We start from the raw sequence: 27,296 nt of genomic DNA, 5'->3' as shown, positions 1-27,296 counted from the left end.
ATGCAACTAATATGCTGTTATTCCCATAGAGAAAGCATTTCCTAGTTGATTAATGTTATAATATGAAGGAGAAATTTTCAAATTAAAATCAAGATTGATTTCATTTGCAACTTGATACATGACCTATTCTATGTAATTTTACAAAAGCCAAGCAATTTCAAAAAACCTAAATAGTGTACAAAAATAAGAAAACATTAAAACAGTTAATGTCATTTTATACTTCGTGAATTTCTTTTTAATATTAGGGTTTTGTTTTTCATTTTTCACCATTGCATTAATTTATTTTTAGAATTTGTTTTATTTTCTATTCTTATACATTTTTTATTTATTTTATGTTTTCCTCATTACCATTTATCACTCCGATACCTTCTTTCACCTCAACCAATCCACACCCTACAATCACCACACTGTTGTCCATGGTTGTGAGTTCCTTCTATTCTTTTATTAATTTATTTGTGTATTTATAATGTAATTAAAGTACAATGTTTAATTTTTAGTTAAAACCTGTCTTCATATATTTTCACATATCACATAATATTGTAAAAATTTGGTGTTCTTTAGAATGACTTTAACTGTGAAAATAATCTTTTGATTTACTTTGTCTTTGAAAGTAGTGTGTAAGTTAACAAATCTATGTTGCGAGTGTGTCATGTTTGTAGCTGAATGTCAAATAGAAATTTATTTAAAATTTATATAAATTTTGGATTTCATATTAAGCTTGATTGTTATTAAATGATGCTGAGATGAATGTTAAGGAGGTATATTGAGCAATCCAAAAATCTGAGGAACTGGCTTCATCAGACTTCCTTAAATTTCTAACATTACTATTATTATTACTATTATCATTAACATCATTATCTGAAAGAAGTTTTTGTATACATATTAGAGAGGTACTGTGCCATCTCATAGTGATTCTAAGATAGGTGAAAATATGAAATACATGCTTTTTGGAAACTGCACTAATAGTAATTTTAAATTAATTTTTTCCACAATAGCAATATCTGAAGTATCCACTCTCTGAAACATTCTTAGAATCTCTGATTCCTATACTTTCCATTTTTTGTCCTTGTAAATTACCAGATACTTATTCTGAGGTAGACTTTCTAAAGATTTAGAAATGTGAACATAAAGATTTCTTCTCCTGAAATATTCTTACTAATGGATATTGTCCAAGCAATTTGTGCAGCACTACAAGCCGACTGCTGTAAATTCATTTCTTTTTCTGTTTCAGTTTATTGTAGGACATACTCAAAATCAATAGAAAGTGTGGAGAAATTCTGCTTTGGGGAAAGTAGCTCTGTTAGGCAATGTTTGGATATATGTTTCTTGACAAAAAAGTCTATAATAAAGAGGACATACTATGTTTTATTTTTTTAATGTTTAAAGGTTAGCTCTGTCAAATGAATGTTTTTACCAGGCAAATACTAGGTCACACAAAAATAAATACTAATGAATACACAGTGAAATATTAGTTATTTATTACCTTGAATATGAAAATTCAATTTCTAATTATATGTGTCAATGTGAAAATACTCATCTTCTAAAAGCTCATTTTTATTTTGAAACTTGAATAAAGTCACTAGTCTTCTATGTATTATCCCTGAGAGGATAGGACATCTCCCCAAAACAACATATTATACTGTATGCTGCAAAGAAAAAAAATCAATCTTGTCATTATTATTGCATTAATAGTTGAGTGTCAAGTCTTATCCCTAATTATGAAAGAATCTTGGATTGGAATGATGTGAAGATTGTAGAGTGCCAAATAAAACAGTCTAAACAAACCAGCTTATATGTTTTAATAGAAAACTTAAAAATCATAATCCTATCTAATAAAAGAGAAACATGGTAATTGGCATATGACCGCTACCCTTCCCATTGGCTAATCAGGGCAATATGCAAATTAAATGCCAACCAAGATGGCGGCCAGCAGCCAGGCAGCTTGAAACTACCATGAGGCTTGCTTGCTTCAGTGACGGAGGACTCCAACGTTCCCCGCCTGCCGCTGAAGGCCTCTGAGCTGCAACTCTAAGCAACTATGTAACAAATATAGAAGCTAAACTAAACCCCAGAAACCTGCTTTAGTCCGCTGGTCTTCAGCCAGCAGGATCACAACATTGTAAGCAAAGGCCAGAAACCTACTTTCAGCAGCGAGGCCTAAGAGCTGGAGCCAAGCCTCAAAGCTAAAGCTGGCCCAGAATAAAAAAAGAAAAAAAGAAAAAAAGGAGCGGTTGGGAGCTTCAGTCACCCCCAGCCTGAAAACCGCCCTCAGCCCCTCACCTAGACTGGCCAGGCACCCCAGTGGGGACCCCCACCCTGAAGGGTGTGTGACCAGCTGCAAACAGCCATCATCCCCTCACCCAGGCTGGCCAGGCACCCCAGTGGGGACCCCCACCCTGATCCAGGACACCCTTCAGGGCAAACCAGCCGGCACCCACCCGTGCACCAGGCCTCTACCCTATATAGTAAAAGGGTAATATGCCTCCCAGCACCGGGATCAGTGTGATGGGGGCAGTGCTCAAACCCCCTGATCGCCCTGTGGCTCTGTGTGTGACAGGGTGCAGCGCCCCAACCCCCTGATCGGCCCTGTTCTGTGTGTGACAGGGTGCGGCTTCCCAACCCCCCCCCCCCCCCACGGGCCCTGCTCTGTGTGTGACGGGGTAGAGCCATAACCTCCCCATTGGCCCTGCCCTGAGTGTGAGAGTGGCGGCGCCCCAACCCCCTGATGGGCCCTGCTCTGTGCGTGACAGGGTACAGAGCCCCAACCCCCCTGATGGGCTCTGCTCTGTGAGTGACAGGGGGCAATGCCCCAACCCCCTGATTGGCCCTGCTCTGTGCGTGACAGGAGGTGGCGCCACAACCTCCCCATCGACCCTGCCTTGAGTGTGACAGAGGGAGGTGCCCCAACCCCCCAATCGGCCCAACCCTGAGCATGACTGAGGGTGGCATCACAACCTCCAGATCACCCTGCTCTGTGCATGATAGGGGGCGGCACCCCAACTCCCCAGTGGGCCCTGCTCTGAGCCTGACCAGGGGCTGCACCTAGGGATTGGGTCTGCCCTCTGCCACCGGGGAGCAGGACTAAGCCAGCAGGTCATTATCTCCCGAGGGGTCCCAGACTGCGAGAGGGCACAGGTCAGGCTGAGGGACCCCCTCTCCCCCCCGAGTGTACAAATTTTTGTGCACCGGGCCTCTAGTAATAAATAAAAGGTTAGAATTCTGAGTCCTATAATAGTGATAATTTAGGCATATTTCTAAATCTTAGAATATAGAGTAATAAAGAAACCATTTCTAATATTCAGATATGATTTCTTGTTTAGTAAAAAACAAATGAGTCACTACTGCAGAAGTTTTCACTCCAGTGATAGAAAATTTGCATGAATAAACTTGAACAGAGATACTTTATGATATGAAATGATGCAGTGCAAAGAACACTGTGGAACACAAATAGTTAAGATACAAATAGAGAAAATAAATAAGTGGCACAATACCAGTAAGTTGGAACCATATTCACAAAATTAAAGTTGGAATATATCTAACTTAAGGGATTTTAAATATGCTCGTACTATTTCTATAAAACAATAACATGCATTAATATTAATTTTGCAATTTAAAGCTCATCCAGACAGAAAAATAATTTCTCTTCCAATGGCTGACTGTGAAAAAAAAAACAAAAAACACTATTTGAAATATATCTGTCAGGGCCCAGAAAAAAACAAATTGTATGCTCAATTTTTATTTTAATGGGAATTTAATAAAAGTGGGTGAAATTTAGAGGACCGAAAAAAGGTAACTGCAGCCAGGACCTACCCAGACACTAGAGGGAAGGAGTAGTAACCCAGGAAGATTAATTTTATGAACATAGTCCCCTGGAAGCTGTGACCTTTGTAGAGGTTTCAATTACCACAAGGACCCTTCATTGAGTAAGCCAGATAATTAACATCTTGAACTTCCCCTTCTCCATCCTGAAATTTCATGAAAGTTCATTGACTAAAATCAGTTGGAAGTCCAAGGCTAAGGAAATCTACTGATGTAGTCCATACAGATTAGTTTATCAAAATACTGAATAATGTAGGGAATACATATTGTGAGACACAGTGACAATTTTTAAACAATGATAAAGAAAGAACTATCATTCACTATACCATTTGTATAAAAGGCAAAATCAGCACATCTTTTAAGCAAGAATAAGATGCAGCTTGAAATAAAGTTTACAGCTATGAATAGAGATCCATGTTTAGTTATACTTAAACTCGTGGCCTAGTGCATGAAATTTGTGTGTGTGGGGGGGTTCCCCTCAGGCCAGCCTGCACCCTCTCCAATCAGGGACAAGTGACCCAGGCATATTAGTATGTTTAACTTTGTGGTGCATTTTTGTGCTTATGCATCTTTATATATGACTAGAGGCCTGATGCACGAGATTCGTGCAAGAGTAGGCCTTCCTTCCCCCGGCTGCCAGCATTGTCTTCCCTCAGCACCAGGGACCCAGGCTTCTCTCCAGCCCCGGCTTCCTCCAGAATGATGTCCAGAAGGGCATCTGCTCTAATTAGCATATTATCATTTTATTATTATAGGTGAGGTTATAGTTATGGAGTTATAGTATAATGAACTTCAAATGTAAATGTAATATCGTTTTTATTAAAACTGAGCTAGAGAGGAGAAAAATTTAAATAATTTAAGTTCCATTTATTACACTAGCTATTTTATCCTTCATTAATGAAAAACATAAATAAGATTCCTTAGTCAGTATTGACCCTTATGACCTCTCTCCTACAGTGATCATCATAATAAAGGGCATGTGAATCCAGAGTCAATTAAATTCGATTTCCATTCAACTTGGATTTAATAGCAAGATATGTAGTTCTGATTCAAAATCCAAGAAACAGAAAAAATTGGTCATGTTGACATTGGTGAAGAGAATACACATACATACATACACACATACATGCATGCATGCACTCATGCACGCACACGTGCATACATATACTTTATGCCAATTTAAGGAACATATAAGCTAAGTTTCATAAGATGTAATGCTTTTTTTAATCACAGATTTAAAACCCAATGTCCATGCATACAGCAATTACAGTGATCCTATTTTTCTAAGGGCAGAAAATGAGATTAGATATTCTGAATTAAAACTTTGTTTTTTAAATCAGTACTCTCTAGAAATATAGTGTGCAATTTCTATAATTACAATGTTTTACAACATCGTAAACTATTTAAATTTTAAAAATCTGTTTCAAATTATGAGTTTATACTTATTTTGAGATGAAGAATAAAGATGGGACATCCATAAATTAAAATAATAGTAGAGCCCTTTCACATTTATGTTATGGGTTCATAAATAAACATAAGATCAATATGAGTTATGGTGACCTCAAGTTTAGTAATTTAATTTAAAAAATGAGACATCTATTTTCTAAGTAATTATAAGGATGCATATTTTCTACTGATTTAGCTTCTGATAATTTCTATGTCTTACTAACATGGACACATAGTGATAATTCATATACTTTTTCTCCTACATTTATAGACTTGCAAAAATCTCGGAATTTGGAATAAAGGGGAAAATAATTAGAACTAAATATTTGAGTTTTTAAAGAAGTAACTATGCTTTTAAATGCCATTTAATAATTATAATGTGGTGCACACTTTAGAGCTAGCATTTAGAGGTGGATGTTTACAATTTTTAATTTAATACAGATTTAACAGTCTATTTGCATTACCACACTTAACTACATACAAGTATTGCAACAATAGCAGAACTGGAATGAATTTTTTTTTAATTATTATGGTTCTCTCTGATTAAATTCTCATTTTTCCAGTCAATTACTCATGTTATAAGATATGAAAACATTATCATCAATGCTATTAAGAAGAATAATGAAAATTATGTATACTTTTTTCCAAAGTGATGTGCTCTATCAAGTCCCCACTATCAAAATACATTTATCACTCTGAGGCTAGTGGAATGGGGTCTGTGTTAGGTTGAACTGAGTTTCCAAAAAAGTTATGTTGAAGTCCCAATTACAAGTACTTTTGAATGTGATCTTATTTGGAAATAGAGTCTTAGAGATTTACTCTTATGCAATAAAAGCCTAATATGCAAATTGTTCCCTTGGGTGGTCTTTCAACCTGGAGACCAGGAGTTCAACCACTTGCAATGATGTGTGCTGACTGCCAGGGGGCCCGTGGAACATGGCGGGCATCATCGACTCAGTGCTGGTAGCAGGCAGCGGTGGAGGCACTGTCAGCCCTGATGGGCCCTGACGTGAATAGGACTGTGGCGGGATGGTGGCAGGTGAGCCGGTGGCACCAGGCCAAGGCAGGTGCAAGCGCCCTGCTGATCTCCTCACAGATGGCAACCAGTGGCCAGCAGGCCCTGATAGCCTGATCTAGGCTGGGCTCTGGGCTGGGATGGGGAACTGGGGTTGGGTGTTGACGATTAACCACCCACAGCAGCCGGGTGGGGGACCGTGACCTCTTGCTGGCTACCTGGGGGCGGGTGGGTGACGGGGACAAAGGGGCAGTGAGAATGCAAGGTGTCTGCCAAGCTTGCTCTTACTCCCCCTGCTACCCTCCCCTGGGACGCTAGGGCTCACATCCCAGGAAAGCCCCCGTGCTCAGGAGCAGGGTGCAGGTGAAGAGCCTGCCCCACTTCTGTGGGGCGCTTCCAGGTGAGCCAGGCTGCAGCTTCCAGAACCACAGGGGCTAGTCAGGCTCCTGTGGGTTCACACAGGAGCCAGTCTGTGAGGCTGGCGGGGAGAGAGCGCGCTGCCTGCCCAGCTTCCCTGTGGCGCTGCTGGGTGGCCAGCCCAGAGGCCCACGCTGTGCTCTGGCCCACTGCGTCTGGCTGCACTCACTGTATCTCTGTGTGGGGACTCAAGCACCATAACTCAGGCAGAGGGGGCCTTGTGGGGGACTGGAGACCCAGGTGCTCTCCAATGCCCAGAGGTCAGCTGGGACCTGCCCTTTCCTGCCAGATGCTCATACATCCTACTAAAAGTATATTTTTGTCAAATTCAGCATATTATGCTTTATGACTGGTAAACATGCCTGAGTTCTAGTCCAGTGCTTAGAACAGTCAGTATTGTATGTTAGCAGTAGTTTACAATAGCATGCTTTCTTTTCAAGGCAAAAATCTTATAGATAAGGATCCCTCTTTTGCCAGAACTTGAGATAAAATAGTAAGTCATTCTATATATATAATACATGAATAACCACCTAGCCATAAATGTGGCTAAGTAGTATTAGATAAGAATTATTTTTTAGCCTAGTCTGCTTGGCTTAGTGGTTGAGCATTGACCTGTGAACCAGGAGGTCATGGTTTGATTCTAGATCAGGGCTTATGCCCAGGTTTCAGGCTCAATCCCCAGTGTGGAGAATGCAGGAGATGGCAATCAATGATTCTTTCTCATCATTGGTGTTTCTATCTCTCTCTCTCCCCTTCCTTCCTCTCTGGAATCAACATAAATATATTTTTTAAAAAACAAAGAATGATATTTTATTGAAAGTGACCTTTCTTTATCGTAATGCACCTCTTGAGAGCTTGTCCCACCTTAAACTTGGTTCAGAGAAATCCTGTTTTAAAATAATAATATGAGGTTGAAGGATCATGACTTTTTTCCCCCAGTAAGAGAGTAAAACATTGTGTTTTTGCTGGGGTCCATGCATGGACTACACATTTATACATACTGTTAGAAGAAGTTCTCTAATCCCAGAAATTAATGCAACTTTAAGTATCAGTGGAGTTTCCAATCCCAGTAGGGTCTTCTCACTGAAGGTTCAATTAAGATGTGAAATTGGTCATGAATTTTGTTAATTCTGTGATTCTTGAGAGGGTAAAATTTTTCATGTCAAGGTGTGTTTTATTGCTACCTTCACTGTTTTATAGGCTTTAAGCATAGGAAGCTGTCAGTTTGGGTTGTCTAATCACTTGGTAGAGGACAGAGTACAATTCTCAGACATAGGATGGCCTATATTTAAAAAATCCAATTAGCACTGAGGATTTTCATTGCAGTTGGTAACTGAAAATCAAAAGTTTCTTCTTAATAGGCTGTGAAATATCTCTGTGTGCTTCAGGATACATAAGTTTCTATAAAGTTCTGGAGAGCTATAATTATTGATATTGTCCTCATTCTATTCCCACTGGATAATATTCAAAGTAATATACCACACAAGAAAATTTTTTAAGCAAAATCATCATTGTAATAAATTATTTGCATGTTAGAAAAGTTCATATTAAGTTCCTATTATTTCAATCCACAGACTACTATCTCTGGGGTACTCAGGGGAGCAAAAGCACACTGCAGCTTAGCTAAGGGAAGGCATGCCTGAGAGGTATAATATAGGTGGCCTTAGCAATATCCAAGGGTGTATACAAATCCAATACTAGGAGGTATTTACTAGTATTCCAATGCTGCCATGATGTTAGTCATTTTTGAAACATTATTGGCTTTTTTTCAGGTTTAAATCTTAATGATCTACATTACCCTAAGACCCTCAGCCCAATTGGCATCCATGGAAACATTGCATCATTAAATTTGAAAATAATATTGTGTAACAACCTGACCAGCATAAAATATTCATGAAATGCCACAGCAATTTGTCTTCCCTTGTTCTCTAATTTAGTTTCAAGTTTCCTATCTTGGAAGTATATAAGAAATAAGCTTTTTGGGCCATATGTTTGGCTGAACTTTATAGAGACCAAAAAGAGAGGTGCCAAAGAACTCATTTCAAACAATATGTAGATGTGATGAACACTCAGAATATCTCCATAAACAATGAAAACTAACAAAATATCAATAAGTGCAGTCCAGACAGAAAATACAAAATACCAGCCATGTAAGTTCAGGTATTTGTGGGATCAAAGGATGTATGCCCAAATCTTATCTTTGCCTTGATGCCTCTTGTTTCCATAATTCTCTCTGCATACATTCCAGGTAACAGCCACAGATTGGTCCATTAGCTGGTCTAAGTCTTCATTCCATTGAATCTTTAAAATCTATCTATCTATCATCTATCTATCTATCTATCTATCTATCTATCTATCTATCTATCTATCATCTATCTATCTATCTATCTATCTATCTATCTATCTATCTATCTATATTTTTTTGGCATCAGCTCATATGCTTAGTTGATGAGCTGAGATGTTCTCTACTTAAGCTCTCTGTACTTTCCTTTTTAGTTAGGTCAGTCTCTCCAGCTTTCAGTCATAAAACTTATGTATTCATATTATTTGTTTGTTTGTTCATCCTCTAAGAGCCTGAGCTTTTTTATTCGGGCTCAGAGCAGCCTTAGTACCAGAGTTTTTCATTTCAATGTAAATCCACTTGTCTTTCATATTCTTTGCCGTTTACAGATTTTGTGGCAAACAGGCTCGTCTGCTGCTGCCCATGTCTTTACAGCTGTTACAGGCACGTCTGAGGCTTCCCTGGGTCCTGCCCAGTTAACTTCATAAATCTCTGGAGGTCTCAGCTCCTGGACTCCTCAACCACACCTATTCATATTAGGGGTAACCCTGTCTCCATCCTGAGGGAATGTTTCCCATCAGTGGTGTGACACAGTTTAACTCTGACTCTCAATATAGAGGGCTTTGCATCTTAAATGTTCTCACCACAAAAATAAATGAAATTATGTGAAGTGATAGAGGCCTTAGCTATAGCTATACTGGTAGTCATATTGCAATATATAAATGTATCAAATCAACATGGTGCATACCTTAAACTTACACAATGTTATACATCAGTTCTATTAGCGTAAAAATTACGAAGCATTGTGTACTGTAATCTGGAGATATAGAGAGCTAGAAAGAGTGATTCTCCCACTTTAAAAAAAAATCTGAAAAACTACAATAAATGTCTTGGATGAAGTAAACTGAGGTCACAGGGTAACTAAGCATCCATAACCTAAGACGCATATTTGCAAAAAGTGATGAGGTGATAGATTTGCTTACCTAGGGCAAACAGTTTTTGTTTTTTTAAATTTATATTTCTAAATTTTCTAATTTCTAGTTTATTGTTTTCTTTTCTATGAACTATTTAGAGATGTTTCTTGTTTACTGAATATAATTTCTCTAATTTTAACATGTACCTTAATTACATTGTGATCAGAAAATTAGTTGTGTATAATAGTAATCCTTTATAATTTGATTGGAATTACTTTATAATAAATCATGTGTTTAGTTTCCATAAGTGATCTAGGCATCCTTAAAAAATTCTGTGCAGTCTGTACTCCTATAGAATATTGTTTTCTATGTTTCCATTAGTTCAAGCTTACTAATTGAATGTCAAAACTTATATGTTTTTATTTAATATCTCCATCATTTGTACTATTTTACTAGTTCCTATGCTCACAAAAATCTATGTTCACAAATTTCAAATGTATGCCTATTTAAGTTATGATTGTTCTCAATATTTCCCCAAATCTAGAGGGATAGTTATTGTTATTATATGGTAAATATACCATTTATGTTTGTTAATTATAAACTTTAACTTTAGAAGAAAATATATTCAATTTATAAGCTTTGCAAATAGAAATCCTTGTCTTTAAAATGAAAAGGGCAAGAAAAAAGGATGTTTACATTCATATGAGAAATTTGGCTTTCATAATCTTGACTCATTGTTATACAGCATATCAATATATGTTAGCTTTTCTTTCAAAAACATGTTCATACTGATATATAAATACTTAAGGATTCCTGTCTAAAAATGACTTAAATAATACTTCTTATCATCACAATTAATTTTCATTATTGATTTTTGGTCTGAACTGGAAATAACCTAAGCCTCACTAATAAAAATCATGGTCAATGCACATTGTAGATTAGAAACTCATATTTTTAATTTCATTTTTATGAGAGAGAAAAAAACCTGAAGGCAACTTTACAGTGATTATTTTAATCAACAAATTTAAAAGGTTTTCATTATTTATTGGTTTATAGGTTTAATTATAAACCTGTCTGTTTTACACTGAATACTGGTTATATACATAGTGAAACAAAAGTATGTTTACAGTTATGAGTACGCAAAATACAAACTTTATTTTTTTAAAAAATAAATCTTTATTGTTCAGATTATTACAGTTGTTCCCCTTTTTCCCCCATAGCTCCCCTCCACCCAATTCTCACCCCACCCTCTGCCCTTACCACCCCCCCCCACTGTCCTCATCCATAGGTGTACGCTTTTTGTCGCCGGGTCAAAGGTCATACACATGGAAACATAGCTATTTCCATCCGCAACGTGTCCCTGTGCTCGGAAAGGTCTCTCATGACTTGTCATGCTCTACTCAGAAAGGGTAAGGAGCCACGTAATGGTTTTTTAAAATAATGTATCGTCTTATGTTTAAAATGAGGATTTCGCTACCTAAAGTGAAGAGAAAGCAACACTACAACTGCTCTCGCCCCTCTCGCCCTTCGGGTGATAGTTGTGCGTGGGGCTGCGAGCTGGTTTGCGGGCCCTTGATGAAGCCATCTGGGCGGCTCGCGTGGTTCCGCCGGCTTCCCAGGGGCCTTCGCAGCCTCACAGGGGACTTCAGAGCCTCGCAGGGGCCGACGCAGCCTCACAGGGGCGTCGCAACCTCGCAGGGGCCATCACAGCCTCACGCAACCTCGCAGGGGGCACCGCATCCCACGTTGGGGGTAAAGGTGCGAGACAGAAGCTCCTCTCGCTATCTCTCCTGCTGCTCCCTTGCGTATCGCTGTTGCTGGAAGTTTCTGAGAGCAGTCTTCAGGTGCTGGACATCATACTTTAACTGGTCAACACGAAGTTTGGCATTCTGTCTTTTGTTGGGATGCTCCTTGCTGGACAAAATCTCCAGGCATTCTAGCTGGCTGAATATCTGGTATGCTTGCTTGGATTTCATTTTCTACTAAGTGCACAGACTGCTTGTCTGCTGTCTCCCAGCGTCCCATGTGAGACTGGATCTGGTGGACCTGCTTGTGTGTTTGCTGGTACAGTGGTTCCATGTCACCAGCCCAGCCGGGTCCAGCTCCGGCTTCCTCCGAACCTGATTCTGCTTCTTGAGTGTGTCCCTTATGGATGTGAGGAGTTGAAATCTGCAGTTTCCAAACTTTATTTTTGTATTATTATTTATTAATCGTTGTATTGTTTTTCATATGAACAACTGAAAACTTACTTTTGCCCTGCCATAATTGATATAAGGCACATCCATATTTGAACAAAAGTAATATTTTACCAAGAGTTCATATTTTTAGAGCTAAGTCATTAGATTTTAATGAACTAGTGCATAGATTAGTATATCAGAGGTTACTTTTTGGTTAGTTCTTCTTTTGATATTTTTTGGTATCAGCTCAATGCCTATTTCTCTTCTTTCTTTTCTTCTGCAAAAAGCTTTATGGTTTCCATTTGGTCCAATGCACGGGAGAGGGCTTCAGGGTGGTTAAATGAATGGCTAGTTATTTCAGGGAGAGGATCAGGTAAAAGATAGACACCAGGGGAATGCAGAGGGGCACCTCAAAGGCCTCTGGGCACCAACAGCTCCTAGTGGTGTCTAAGGGTGAGCCTTTGGAAGAGACTCTGGTCCAGCCCAGTCTGAGGGCTGGCCAGCCTGTGGAGGTGAGTCAGGTGCCTCCTCTCTTGATGAGTCAGGTACCTCCTCACCCAAGAAGTGGTTCCTCCGGAAGTCACAGAGATTAGGGTCTGTGTGGGTAGAACCCAGGACATGCAGCTTCAAAGGGGCCTGGGTCAGGTTCCTCTCCAAGGCCAAGATGGCTTCCAGGGCATCCTGAGTTTTGCGCACTCATCTTGGAGAGGCTTCAGCACATCCTGGAAGAAAATGCAGCCACTGCGCTGGTTTTGCCTCTTCAAGAGATGCTCAGCACCCGCAAGCATCTTCTCCTCCAACTTGCGAAGGAAGTGGCCCACAACCTCAAGAGCCACATCGTCTCAGTGGAAATAGAAGCAGAGAGAGAGGTAGGTGTGGGAGGCCTGCAGGTGCAGGTTGGCCAGGGAGTTGACCGTAGCCTCCACTTCGAAGGAATAATTCTGACAAATCTGGGAGCTCATGGCTGTTTGGCAATAAGGAGTTAAGGCAGGAAAAACAACAACAGTGTGTTGGCTGGTCTTGGAGGTGGTTCTGAAGGTGGTGACTGGATAAGATGCTGGAGAGTGGCCAGACCCTGGGTCTGTTCCATCCAAACACTGTTGAAGCAAGAGACATATCTGGTTCAACGTAAATATGATGAAACAGGTAAAATGTAACTAGTCCTTGCATTGTCATAACATCAAAATAAATAATAATAAGTACATTTTTGTCCATATCTTTTACCTTATATTGAAAAAAATGAGTGGCCAACATAAAAAATTTTAATGTTGTCATTTATTGCTTCTATATGTGAAATGACATCATTTATGTTTAGTAGAAAATATAACCCCAAAAGGTACAGTGTTTTTGTGCTGTAGGGCATAACCAGTTTTGTTATCTGAGTCAGTGATCTTATCCAGAATTCTTTTTTCAAATCCTAGTGAACTGTCCTTTGAATTAGCTTTAATATCTCTGGTTCCTTCACTAATGCAAAAGGAACTGTTGACACATGTTCATTTTATATATTAGGTGGGTCATGCTGTAAACTCTTGAAAATTGTAAGTTGCAGTCCTGGCTGGTTTTGCTCAGTTTTTAGAGCAATAGCCTGCTCACTGAAGGGTCAAGGGTTTCATTCCTAGTCAAGGGCACATACCTGGGTTGCAGGTTTAATCCCAAGCCTCAGTTAGGGTGCATGGGGGAAACAACCAATCAATGTGTCTCACTCATATCTCTTTCTCTCTCTAAAAATCAATGGGAAAAAAATGCCCTCTGATGAGGATTAAAAAAAGAAAATTGCAATGTGGATATTTCAATTCAATGTGGATAATGATATGAGGCATGTTTTCCTTAAACTGGGAGGGATTATTTTATTGATTCATTTCAGTTAGCAAATGTATTCTTTGTTTGTTTGTTTCCTGAGGGAAGCCTAATTTTAAATGAGTACTATTTTTAAATTGTCATCTTATGTTTTTCTTCACATCATTTTAACTTTATATAAGGTCCTAGTATCATTCCTGACTAAATGGCATACTTTTCTATACATTTCCATTGGTCCATTTCTATAAGAGTTAATGATACATCTGAAATGGAAGGAAATGTGGCTACATTCCTAATCTGCTTATTTCACTACTATTACATTACTACAGTTTTTCTGACTAAGGTTACATGTCATAGAAGAATAAGGAGAAACCGTGCAATGGAGCCTAATTTGTGCACAATGTAGGGACTAGGCTGTGCTGGTGGAGAACTGGATCAGGATACACTGCACTATTGTTTCTGACATTCCCTGACAAACCACTATAACTCATGAGGTTCTACTCCCAGTGACAAGGTTAAATATAATTACCTATCTGTTATAAAAGAATAAAACATTAAGAAACTATATAGTGGAAAATCCTTTGAATATGAACAGACATTATAATTAGGCAAGAATAATTGCCAATCCTATATAATAAAACCCTAATATGCAAATTGACTGAAGGCGGAACAACCAGTCACTATGACACACACTGACTATCAGGTGGCAGATGCTCAATGCAGAAGCTGGCCCTTGGTGATCAGTGTGCTCCCACAGGGGGAGCACTGTTCAGCCAGAAGCCAGGCTCAAGGCTGGCTTGCACAATGGCGGTGGCTAGAGCCTCTCCTGCTTCTGATGCAGGTGGGCAGTAAGGAGTGAGGTGTCCCAGACTGTGAGAGCCCCAGACTGTGAGAGGGATGTCTGACTGGCAGCTTCGGGCCTAAGCCAGCAGGCAGCCATCCCCCAAGGGGTCCCAGACTGAGAGAAAGTGCAGGCCAGGCTGAGGGACACCCCCTCCCACCAAGTGCATGAATGTTGTGCACTGGGCTTCTACTATTTTAATATCAGTATGTGTTCTAAATGTTTTCTCTACATAAGTTCTTTCATTCCTCAGAATTCTGCTACCCATATAAAAAAAGGGAAGCACAGAGAGATGGTATAAGTTCCTTAAAGTCACAGAAATTGTACGTGAAAAAAAGAATGAAATTCTGTGCAACACTATGGGTTGAATTGTGTCCTTCCAAAAATTCGTAAGTGCTGACTCCAGTCTTTTGTTTGTTATTGGGTCTTTGTACATTTCACCAGGCTAAAATTAAATACCTATGGTGGGCCCAAATCTGATGTGACTAGTGTACTTACAAAATGGGGAAATTTGGACCCACACACAAAAAGGGAAGACAATGTGAAGGCACACGAGGACTATCTAAAGGTGAAAGATTGGAGTGATGTATCTATAAACAAAGGAATGGCTGGGGCCACCAGAATCTAGATGAGAAACATGGAACAGATCCTTTCCTAGGGCTTTAAGATGGAGGGTGGCCTTGCTGACACTTTAAAGACAATCAATATCTGTTATTATAAGCCACCCAGTTTGTGGTATCTTATGGCAGCCATGGGAAACTAATAGAGACAATTCACTATAAAAATAGGTGCCTCATCTCAAGGAGTTGAGCTTTGCATATAATTTCACACTTCAAATTTAAATTTCAAAATCACATAGTTACATTTACTACTGGTGATATATATAGCCTTGCTAGAAGCTAATAAAACATTACATTAGACATTTTGGATAGGTCAATATACATTAAGATAGAAAATGGGACAATTAGAAAACCAAGAACAATTTACTACATTAAAAACCTTTTGGCTTTATTGGATCTAAAATTAATGCCCTTTAATACTCTACCTTGTAATATATTTAAAATAGAAGGTTTACTCTGATAATACAAATTTACAAAGGAAAGGTTGTGCTGTTTCCTAAGTACACAAAGAAGACTTCTCCTCAATTGAAAAACTAACACATAAATCATTGAACCAAATGCTTTGAAGTTTGCTACCTGCTGCTGCATTGTAATCTCTTATATTTAACTGTTGTTATTCTGTCAAATTAAAAATAAATGTGATGTAGTTTATCAGTAATTAGTTATTGCTTTGAAGTATAATCTATTACTTAACTTTCCAAATGTCTTCTTTCTAACAAATGTGTGTCAGCAGTAGACTTTTATATTACAGGCTTTCAATACAGATGGCTTAAGACTGTCATTACATTAGAGTTAACTACTGAATACCACATTGGTTTGTTTGATGTATTATGAATGTTAGCTAGAATCTTCCTTGTACTGACTATACAATTTATGGCATCTGTGCTTTATCAAAGATAGTCATTTAATTTCAAAAGTTTCATTTCCAATGAGAAGCTTGCTGAGGCTACAATTCATGCATACTACTGGAATGTTAATCATCCATGGACAATGTGAACATCCTGTAAACTTGTGTCACTGATTTTAGTAGTTTTATACAGTGGAATGACACATTAAGTACCCAGAAAATAATGTATAGAGATTAATATATTACAGTTGTGCTTTACTGAATGGTATTTAGTTTTATCAAGTAGAACCATCTTAATAAGGTCTTAGGGTCTAAGACTTTTGCTGCTTTGTTAATTTTTGAAATTATCCTCAAAATGCAATACAATAAAACACATAAAAACAAAACGCGAGGCCCCATTGTTTTAAAATGAAATTAATAAGCAAAGCTTTATCAAGATCTTTGTATATAACTTTTCTTTTTAAGTTTAGGCACCAGTTTCTGAAGATCAAAGGGAGATTTTTAGACCAGGATGAGTTGACTAAAACTAAGAAAGACTGCATTAATTTGAAGCAAAGAAAAAAGATTGGCTCAACTTAAAAGTTTTAGTGACTGGCTAGAATAAAGAGAGAGAGTAAGGATATGCACAGAGAGCTTTAAAGGTACCATAAATTTATAGAAGGTTGAAGATAACAAAAATGGATTGTATAGATGCAATTAATCGAAAGATAGAACCATGAATGTTTGGATCCAATGGTGTCAAATTACATGACAAACATCCATGAGTTTGAAAACAATTCAAAATAAGAACATTAGTTGTTGAGATTGGTTAGATTAATATCCTACTAAGTACCTCATACTCTATAATAAAAATGTCAGAAGTAAACTAATCTATTTCCTATAAATTCTCCCTCTAAACTTAAGAAGATTGAAAATGTGATTCTGAAGACTCAGATCTAGCAATCTGACCCTTTTGAGGGCAGGCCCTGAGTGTAAAGGTGCCAAAGTGCCCCAGGAAATGCTGCCTCTTAGAATTTGGTGAAAACACAGGGATGCAAATGACTTTTACTATTCCCATGTTCTGTTTTCTTTACTAGTTGGCAATAGGATTATGCTATAATCAAATCAAGGGCTTTCCTGTTCTATTTCTTAAATCTGTGATTCTTTTTTAAAAAATATCAAAATTAAAACCGTGAAATCAATAAATAGAATTTAGTAGGATTTTATTGTGCATATAAGAATAGTTCACAAACTGGGAACTTTAAAAAAATATAAACCAATATGAAGTTCAGAAGCATGAAGTTATAAGACGGCTTTTATAAAGTGAAAATGAGGAAGCTGTTCACCCTTGAACTGACTGGTTATTACAATGTGGGTTTCCAGACACAGGGAATTGGTTAAAAGTGATTAATTATCTCATACCAATGTTAGGATGATGACTTGTTTTGTTTTTTTTTTTATAATTTTCAGAGGTATTTACAAGAAATAACCTAATTTAAACTTTTCTTATGCTCATAAAATAAACTAGATTTGGCTTTGTGTACTTGGCTTAAACGTCTTTGTATACTCAAGCCCGGTCACCAGTTTGTATCTAATTTAACATGTGGTACAATCTTCCTAAAGTAGAATCAGGTAGAAAGTTAGACGTGAGTAACTAGGGTGAGGCCTGCCCTGGGGTCCTGAACAGGGGTCAGACCAGCACTGTCTTCAGACCACCTCTCTATGGGCGGCCCAGCAGACGGCCAGCAGGCAGGTTCAGAACCAGCGGTTCTTGAGGTTCTTGGCACAAGCTCAGAGGAAACCTACATGACCTTAATGCCAAGACCTTACTAGGGCCCTGGGCTAATTATAATAAAATTGGCATTTTCATTTGGGCCCCACCCCCTGGAGGGGGTTTTCTGTAAACATAGGGTAAGGGCATGCCAGAAGAAAGGTAGTTTCTATCACTCATCCTGAATACAATGAAAGTCTCCACCCCGAAAATCCCTCTTTTTAACCCAGGAGGTGGGGGCCAGGCTCTCCTCTGTGTACTCTACCTCTAAGGAGCTTTTCCATGCCATTCCCTTCCCTTCCCCCACAGGTATACAACCCTCATCCCAGCCGTGGGCAAACTATGAAATGAATAAAACTAAAAAAAAAAAGACCGTACCCTTTTATGTAATGATGTTTACTTTGAATTTATATTAGTTCACACAAACACTCCATCCATGCTTTTGTTCCGGCCCTCCGGTCCAGTTTAAGAACCCATTGTGGCCCTCAAGTCAAAAAGTTTGCCCACCCCTACCCCAACCTGCAAGGGACTCCATGAGACTTGCAACCAGAGGAGCAATGGGCAGCTGCAGCTTTTTCAGAACTACCTCCTGAACTGTCCCCAAGGCCCTTTTCTCTGACTTCCCACTGAGCCAAAGCAGCCTGGCCATTGTCTCTCTCTACTGGCCTGCACTTCATTTGGAATGTACCTTCAATAAAACCCATTTTACTTTACTTTTATTTTTCATTGACCATAAAATCTCTTCTGCATCAATAAAAAGAACCAAAGTCCCAGCCAGTAAACCCAATCAGTAACACTAGATTCTGTTATGATATTCATGGAAATTTGTAGAAACTGAATAGGAAGCAATATAAATCTTACCAAGGCTTTTAGTAAAATACTAGAGTTCTGATGTACAAAATTTGAGCAAGGGGCTTGGCCCTCACAGCCCCGGCTTCATCAGGAAGGTCGTCCGGAAGGAGGTCTGAAAGGCCATTTGGCTGTCTGGTCTAATTAGCATATTACACTTTTATTATTATAGACTAGAGGCCTGGTACATGAAATCATGTATGGCTGGGTTCAGCCTGGCCTGCCCCAATGGGATCCCATAGGGCTGGGCCAGTGGGAGGGAGGGGCCATGGGTGGTTGGCCGGCTAGCTCCACCCACAATTGGAGTGTTAGGGGCCAATTGGGGGCGGGGCCAGCCAGTAGGGGGGGCAATCAGGGCCTGGATCAGGCTGGATGGCTGCAGCAGTGTGCATCATAGAAACTGGTCATTCTGGTGGTTCTGGCAGTTCTGGTCATTCTGCCATTCAGGTCGCTGGACTTTTATATATAGAGACTAGAGGCCCGGTGCACAAAATTTTGTGCACTCGGAGGGGCGGGGGGAGGAGGGGTCCCTCAGCCTGGCCTGTGCCTTCTCGCAGTCTGGGACGCCTCGGGAGATAACGACCTGCTGGCTTAGGCCTGCTCATGGGTAGCAGAGGGCAGGCCCAATCCCTAGGTGCAGCCCCTGGTCGGGCTCCGAGCAGGGCTGATTGGGGATTTGGGGCGCCACCCCCTGTCATGCACAGAGCAGAGCGGATCGGGAGGTTGCGATGCCACTCTCAGTCACGCTTAGGGTAGGGCTGATTGGGGGTTTGGGGCACCGTACCCTATCACGCACAGAACAGGGTCGATCAGGGGGTTGGGAAGCTCCCCCTGTCACACACAGAGCAGGGCGGATCAGGGGGTTGGGGCGCCACACCCTGTCACACTCAGGGCAGGGCTGATGGGGAGGTTATGGCTCTACCCTGTCACACACAGAGCAGGGCCCGTGGGGGGGGGGGTGTTGGGGTGCCGCACCCTGTCACACACAGAGCCGCAGGTCAATCAGGGGTTTTGGGTGCTGCACCCTGTCACTCTGATCCCGGTGCCGGGAGGCCTCGCAGCTCCACTGATCCCGGTGTTGGGAGGCATATTACCCTTTTACTATATAGGATAGAGGCCTGGTACACGGGTGGGGGCCAGCTGGTTTGCCTTGAGGGTGTCCTGGATCAGGGGGGCGGTCCCGCTTGGGTGCCTGTCCAGCCTGGGTGAGGGGCTGATTGCTGTTTGCAGCTGGTCACACGCCCTTCAGGGTGGGGGTCCCCACTGGGGTGCCTGTCCAGTCTGGGTGAGGGTCTGAGGGCTGTTTTCAGGCTGTCGGGTGACTGAAGCTCCCGACCACTCCTTTTTTTCTTTTTTTTTATTCTGGGCCAGCTTTAGCTCTGAGGCTTGGCTCCAGCTCTTAGGCCTTGGCTGCTGAAAGCAAGTATTTGGTTTGTTTGGGTTCTATAATTGAAACACTGTTTCAACTCCAGCTCTGAGATCCCGGCTCGCTGAAAGCAGGTTTCTGGGGTTTTGTTTATCTTCTATATTTGTAACAATGTTTCAAACTGCAAGCTCAGAGGCTGGCAGCGGCAGGTGGGGAACGTTGGAATCCTCCGTCACTGAAGCAAACAAATCTCATGTTAGTTTCAAACTGCCTGGCTGCCAGCCGCCATCTTGGCTGGCAGTTAATTTGCATATCACCCTGATTAGCCAATGGGAAGGGTAGCGGAGGTACAGCTAATTACCATGTTTCTCTTTTATTAGATAGGATTATCAAGGTTGTTCGCAGTCTTTTGTCTTTTAAGTGAGATTTTTAATCACTTGGATATTCCTCCACAGAAGTGCTGTTTATTTGGAATTTGGTATTAGACAGTTTTTTCTTACAAAGTAATTCATGGTATTTTGCAAAGGATTTTACATGTATATTTTACCTCATAATAATTTTGAATAAAACAATAGATGTACAGGTAATTAATTAACAAACTCTTTCTCCAATAACAGTACAAAACTACTAAATATTATTAAGCATATTTAAAATTCAATGTTATTTCAGCAACAATTATAATATTGATTCAAACTCTTAAATCATAAGTTTTTTATTAAATAGGTCAAATTACAAGGCAATCTAATGCTAAAATTAGTCTAACATTTGTTTTTTCTATGATTATTCAAACTGTCATTTTCAACTTCACAGCTGCTATGAAATAGCTAGGTATTGACACAACAGATTTGCTGTAATAGAATTTACATTTTCACTCTGAATGAGAAGGTAGTCATTCATGTGTTTCTTACTGGCTATTTTGATAGGTCAGTGTTACCTAATGACTCATCTCTGAGTAAGTAATGCCTTTTCTCTCATGTTTAGATATATTTCCCATTGTTTTAGTTAAACTGCATAGATGTTTATTAAACATTTCTGTATGCAACATTTGGCTGTGATTAATTTTATTGTTACAATTTTTCATCAATTACATTATTCTAGTTTATAATTGTTACTTTTAATAACTTAAGATATTAAATATTTGTACAGTTTTTAAATCATTTTAAATCATTTTAAATCATTTAATACACATCTTAACTAGTAAATTTTTTCATCTCCTTCTATGTTAGTTCTTTCTCCTACCTAGAATTGCTTTTGTGAAAATACATATGGTATTATATAACTTTAGTATTTATAGCTAAATAATTTAAATAAGGATATTTCAGAAGTAAAATTTTCTTTGTAGGGGACACAGTAATGATTAACACTTTTATAGCTTTGACTGGGTCCCAAACATTTTTAATGCTTTAAATATATTAACATATTTAATTGTCTTAATGACTATATTAGTTACCATTTGAGTTGGGGAAACTGAAGAACAAAGAAGTCAAGTAACTCACTCAGTATTAGTTAGTGAGGTGCAAAACAAAGATTCTAACCCAAATATTTTGACCCTTAGTTTTTTGCATTTTGCTTTTTGTTGCTAGACTGTGATATCTTTTTTCTGTTAAATTATATTTTAATCTATTATTTCATTGGCATAGAAAAGAGAAAACAAATCCAACATATATTTTTTAAAATTTTAGTTAAAGAAAATACTATATTTTGATAGTATTAATGAGATAATTGAAAAATTATGGAAAGTGAGATTAAGAGTAGAAAACTTTGAGCATGTTTTCGTATGTCTCTCTGCCTTCTGTATGCCCTCTTTCACAAAGTGTCTATTTAGGTCCTTTGATTGGATTGTTTATCTTGCTTTTGTTACGTTGTATGAGAGTCCTATAAATTTTGGAGTTTAAACCCTAATCATATACTAGAGGCCTGGTACACAAAATTTTGTGCACTCGGGGTGGGGGGTCCCTCAGCCCAGCCTGTGCCCTCTTGCAGTCTGGGACCCCTCAGGGGATGATCACCTGCTGGCTTTGGCCCACTTCCCGGGGGATTGGGCCTAAGCTGGTAATCAGACATCCCTCTGGCAGCCCGGCAGCCCTCGGGGGATGTCCACTTGCCAGTGGGGAGCAGACCTAAGCTGCAGTTGGACATCCTTAGCGCTGCTGAGGAGACAGGAGAGGCTCCCACCACCACCGCTGTATTGGCGGCCATCAGCCTGGCTTGTGGATGAGCAGAGCTCCCCCATGTGAGAGCGCACTGACCACCAGAGGGCAGCTCCTGCATTGAGCATCTGCCCCCTGGTGGTCAGTGTGTGTCATAGTGACCAGTCATTCCCAGTCTTTCTGCTGTTAGGGTCAGTTTGCATATTACCCTTTTATTATATAGGATAGAGGCCTAGTGCATGGGTGGGGGCCGGCTGGTTTGCCCTGAAGGGTGTCCCGGATCAGGGTGAGGGTCCCACTTGGGTGCCTGGCCAGCCTGGGTGAGGGGCTGATGGCTACTTGCAGCTAGTCACACCTCCTTCAGGCTGGGGGTCCCCACTGGGGTCCCTGGCCAGCCTGGATAAGGGACTGAGGGCTGTTTTCAGGCTGGACACACCCCCTTTATGGTGGGGGTCCCCACTGGGGTGCTTTCCAGTCTGGTTGAGGGGCTGAGGGCTGTTTTCAGGCTGGCCAGTGACTGAAGCTCCCAGCCTCTCCTTTTTTTCTTTTTTTTTTATTCTGGGATTTATTTACCTTCTATAATTGAAACTTTGTTGCTGTCACTGGAGCTGAGAGCTGGCTCCAGCTCTGAGGCCACGGCCTGCTGAAAGCAGGTATCTGGGGTTTGTTTAGCTCTATAATTGAAACTGTTGCTGTCACTGGAGCTGAGAGCCGCCTCCAGCTCCGTGGCCACCGTCAGCTGAAAGCAGGTCTCTGGGGTTTGTTTAGCTTCTATAATTGAAACTTTGTTGTTTTTGGAGCTTAGAGCCGGGCTGCGGCAGGCAGGGCACCTTGGCTTCCACCATCACTGGGGCAAGCAAGCCTCCTGCTCTTTTCAGCTGCGTGGCTGCCGGCCGCCATCTTGGTTGGCGGTTAATTTGCATATCACCCTGATTAGCCAATGGGAAATGTAGTGAAAGTATGGTCAATTACCCTTTTTGTCTTTTACTAGATAAGATAACATTGGCAAATATGTTCACCCATGTAGGGCTCTCTTGTTGTTTTGTTGGTGATTTCTTTTGCTGTGCAGAAGCTTTTTATTTTGATGTAGTCCCATTTGTTTATTTTCTCCTCAGTTTCCATTGTCCTAGGAGCGGTATCAGTAAAGATATTGCTACGACATATATCTGATGTTTTGCTGCCTGTGGAATCTTCTATGATTTTTATGGTTTCCCATCTTACATATAGAATTCCAAGAGACATATGAAAACATGCTCAAAGTCACTAATCATCCAAGATATGAAAATCAAAATGACAATTAGGTACCATCTCACACCTGTCAGAATGACTATCATCAACAAATCAACAATTGGCAAGTTCTGGAGAGGATGTGGAGAAAAAGGAACCCTTGTGCACTGCTGGTGGGAATGCAGACTGGTGCAGCCACTGTGGAAAACAGTATGGAGAGTCCTCAAAAAAATTAAAAATGGAACTCCCATTTGACCCAGTAATCCCACTTCTGGGAATATATCCTAAGAAATCAGAAAGACCAATGAGAAAGTATATATGCACCTCTATGTTCATAGCAGCACAATTTATAATAGCTAAGATTTGGAAACAGCCTAAGTGCCCATCAGCAGATGAGTGTATTAAAAAACTGTGGTACATCTACACAATGGAATACTACACTGCTGTAGAAAAGAAAGAACTCTTACCATTTTCAACAGCATGAATGGGCCTGGAGAGCATTATGCTAAATGAAATAAGCCAGTCTGAGAAAGATAAATACCACATGATCTCACACATTTGTGGAATATAATGAACAACATAAACCGATAAACAAAAATAGATCCAGAGACGTAGAAGCACCTCACAGACTGTCCAACCTCAGAGGGAAGGCATGGGAGAGGGAGTAAGAGATCAACCATGGTTATGTGCATTCACATAACCATAACCGATGGACACAGACAGTAGGGGAGTGAGGACATGTGCTCTGGGGTGGGAGGGGCCAGGGAGAAGTCAATGGGGGAGAAAAGAGACATATGTAATCTACACTGATAAAAGAGAAACATGCAAATTAACCATCACTCCATCACTCTCCCACTCTGCTACACCCACCAGCCAATCAGAGTGACTATGCAAATACCCAACAAAGATGGAGGTTAATTTGCATGCACAGGCACGGAGTGAAGACTGAAGATGACTGAAGATGGTGGCAGACACGGAGCTGGAGCAAGCAGGAGGCTTGGGTTGCTACCGGCGACTGAGGATGCCAAGCTTCCCAGCGGCCCTGGACTCCGCTCAAGGAGTGGCTGAGGGCCCGTGTCACCGGGGGAAACACAGCCTTCCAGCCTACCCTGGGCTTCACTCAAGGAGGGGTTGGGGGCATTGGCCTCCTCTCAAGGACGGGCTGGAGTCCTAGGTCGCCAGGGGCGACCTAGGCTTCCAGCCTGCCCTGGGCTCTGCTCAAGAGGGGCTGGAGGCCTGGGCTCCTCTCAAGGAGTGGCTGGGGGCCTGGGTCCCCGGGGACAACCCAGGCTTCCAGTCTGCCCTGGCCTCTGCTGGAGGAGCTGGAAAAAAAAAAAAAGGAGGGGCTGGGAGCAGCCAGAGTGAAGCCAAGCCTCACTGCTGCAGCCGGACCAAAGGCCTGGGACCTGGGTACTGGAGGAAAACTGGTGCTGGCAGCCAAGGAAAGGAAGGCCTATTGTGCGAATCTTCGTGCAATGGGCCACTAGTATATTAAATTATACATAATTTCAATTTTAAAAATAATTAAATTAAATTAAAAAATAAAGAGTAGAAATTTTTCCACTTAAGGAGAAAGGTTTACTATAAATTTTAAACTATGGAAGAAAAAAAAAGATTAAAAAAACATGAAAATCCTACACTGGCCTGTGTGGCTCAGTTGGTCATCTTGCACTTCACCAAAAAGCCTCAGGTTGGATTCCTGGTCAGGGGTTAGGGCGTTTACCCTGGTTGGGGAGTAAGCCCTGATCCAAGGGCATATGGGGGGCAGCCATCAATGTTTCTCTCTCTCTTCCATTCCCTTCCTCACTCTCTAAAATTTTAGAAAAATATGTCCTCAGGTGAGGAATAAAAACAAAACAAAACAAAAAAATACAAATAAAAAAAAAATCACGAAAGTCCCAAAATCAGAAATAATTTCACTGATAGTGATGAGTTTGGAAGAAACATATGAATTGGGTATGTTTCAAGAAATTGAAAAACCTGAATTTTAGCAAACAGGTAAACATTAGCAATTATATGCTTAAACACTATTTAAGGGAAATGAATCATTACAATATTTAATGGCAAGCCTTATAAAGAATAATAAACTATGTATGCATTAATGAACATATTTAATTGAAATAATTATCACTGTATGTATCTATTTAATCATGTATACACATGATTAAATATATATATAATAAAATTATCAGAAATTTACCTCAGAGCCCAAAATAAAAGCAATGGGGGAAGCTAATTGCTGTTAATCTTTGCCCTAAGTTTAAGGACTTGTTAAATTTTACACTGTCATTGGTTCCAGGTTTTGGTTTACTATTTTATTTTATTTATATATTTTCCATTTCTGGATTGGTAATATATGCAGTGACTACTAGAAATTTTCTGTGAACATATTTCAAAGTTAAATTGCATGCTTTCTGCTATGAGCTATACCACATATCACTACAATATATTTTACCTGGTTTCTAAACAGACTAAAATTTAGTATAGAAAACTTCTGTGTGTCTATGACCAAATTTTTTTCAAAATATTATTCTATGATTCATATCAAAATTTAACTTTTTATGTGTCATTTAAATCTGTCTGTTCAACGTGTCAGAGTTATTAATTGCAACTATCAAAGGTGATTTTGTCAGAAATGAAAAAAATATAGAGAGAGCAAGACCTATTGAATGAGCCTATAGCAAATAGAATTAGTGTACTTATGGCTACTGCCATAAGAGTGAAATATATTAATTTTCATGTATCAGGAATTCAATTTGGATAAATATGTAGAAGTCTTATTATATATAGAAAATCAGCATGTATTTTTAAATTTCTCTTGTTATTTTAGTTAATAAAAGTCATTGCAAAAATAAACATGAAACTCTAACCAGTTAGGCTTAGTGGATAGAATGTTGGCCCACGGATTGAAGTGTCTCGAGTTCAATTCCTGGTCAGCGGCACATACTTCAGTTGCAGGCTTGATCCCTGTCACTGGTATGGGCGTTTGAGGGAGGAAACAAATAAATGTGTCTCTCTCACATCGATGTTTCTCTCTCTGTGTCTCTCCCCCCCCTTTCCACTCTCTCTAAAAATCAATGGAAAAAATATCATCAGGTGAGGATTAACAAAATTAAACAAAAAACCCCCCCCAAAACCATGAAATCCTTTATATGTTAATTTATGCCATACCAGAAAACAGTGAGTAAAAACAATTAAAACAGTTCTTGAATATTTTCCTTGTGATCTTATGTTATCAATATAAGGAAGTAGTTAAAATGATTATTTCAAATGATTCCCTTAAATATACTTAATGGTGTTTGAACATTATAATAAAAATAAAAATAATATTTATATAACCTTAATAATTTAAATGAGAAAAAGAATAGTGCTCAGTTAAAAGGATAATGGTGTTGACTTTGCTTTATTTACTTTTAAATTTTATTATAATTATTACATATCCATTGTATTTTAATCATACATAAGCTATATGTTAGTGACAATGTTTATATAATTAGAAGAATTTTCAATTTATTTATTATGCAATATATTTTTAAATTAAAATGCTATATATCCTAATTATTAAATCTTCATCAGACAATTACATAAAACAAAGTGATCCACTAAAAGAAATTTTAAGGAAAACCATGCAAACTTAAATGACATCATAGTGTTAGTGTAAGAAGCAGTATTAAAGTCAGAGGGACACTGAAGTTTCCCTTTATGTTATAGATACTAATATTAATTTTTTGAGTTTTTATTTGCTTTACTTCTAATTTGAGAAAAGAAATCTACCAGCAC

At 39.6% G+C, this 27,296-nt stretch overlaps 1 pseudogene; it reads right to left on the bottom strand.

The window, feature by feature from the left end:
• Positions 1-12,479: 12,479 nt before the first annotated feature.
• Positions 12,480-13,031, bottom strand: LOC118650388 (annotated as a pseudogene).
• Positions 13,032-27,296: the final 14,265 nt, after the last annotated feature.

The sequence above is a fragment of the Myotis myotis genome, unplaced genomic scaffold (assembly GCF_014108235.1).
Source record: "Myotis myotis isolate mMyoMyo1 unplaced genomic scaffold, mMyoMyo1.p scaffold_m19_p_3, whole genome shotgun sequence".
Classification (NCBI taxonomy): domain Eukaryota; kingdom Metazoa; phylum Chordata; class Mammalia; order Chiroptera; family Vespertilionidae; genus Myotis; species Myotis myotis.
This window is presented reverse-complemented; position numbering and strand designations above follow the sequence as displayed.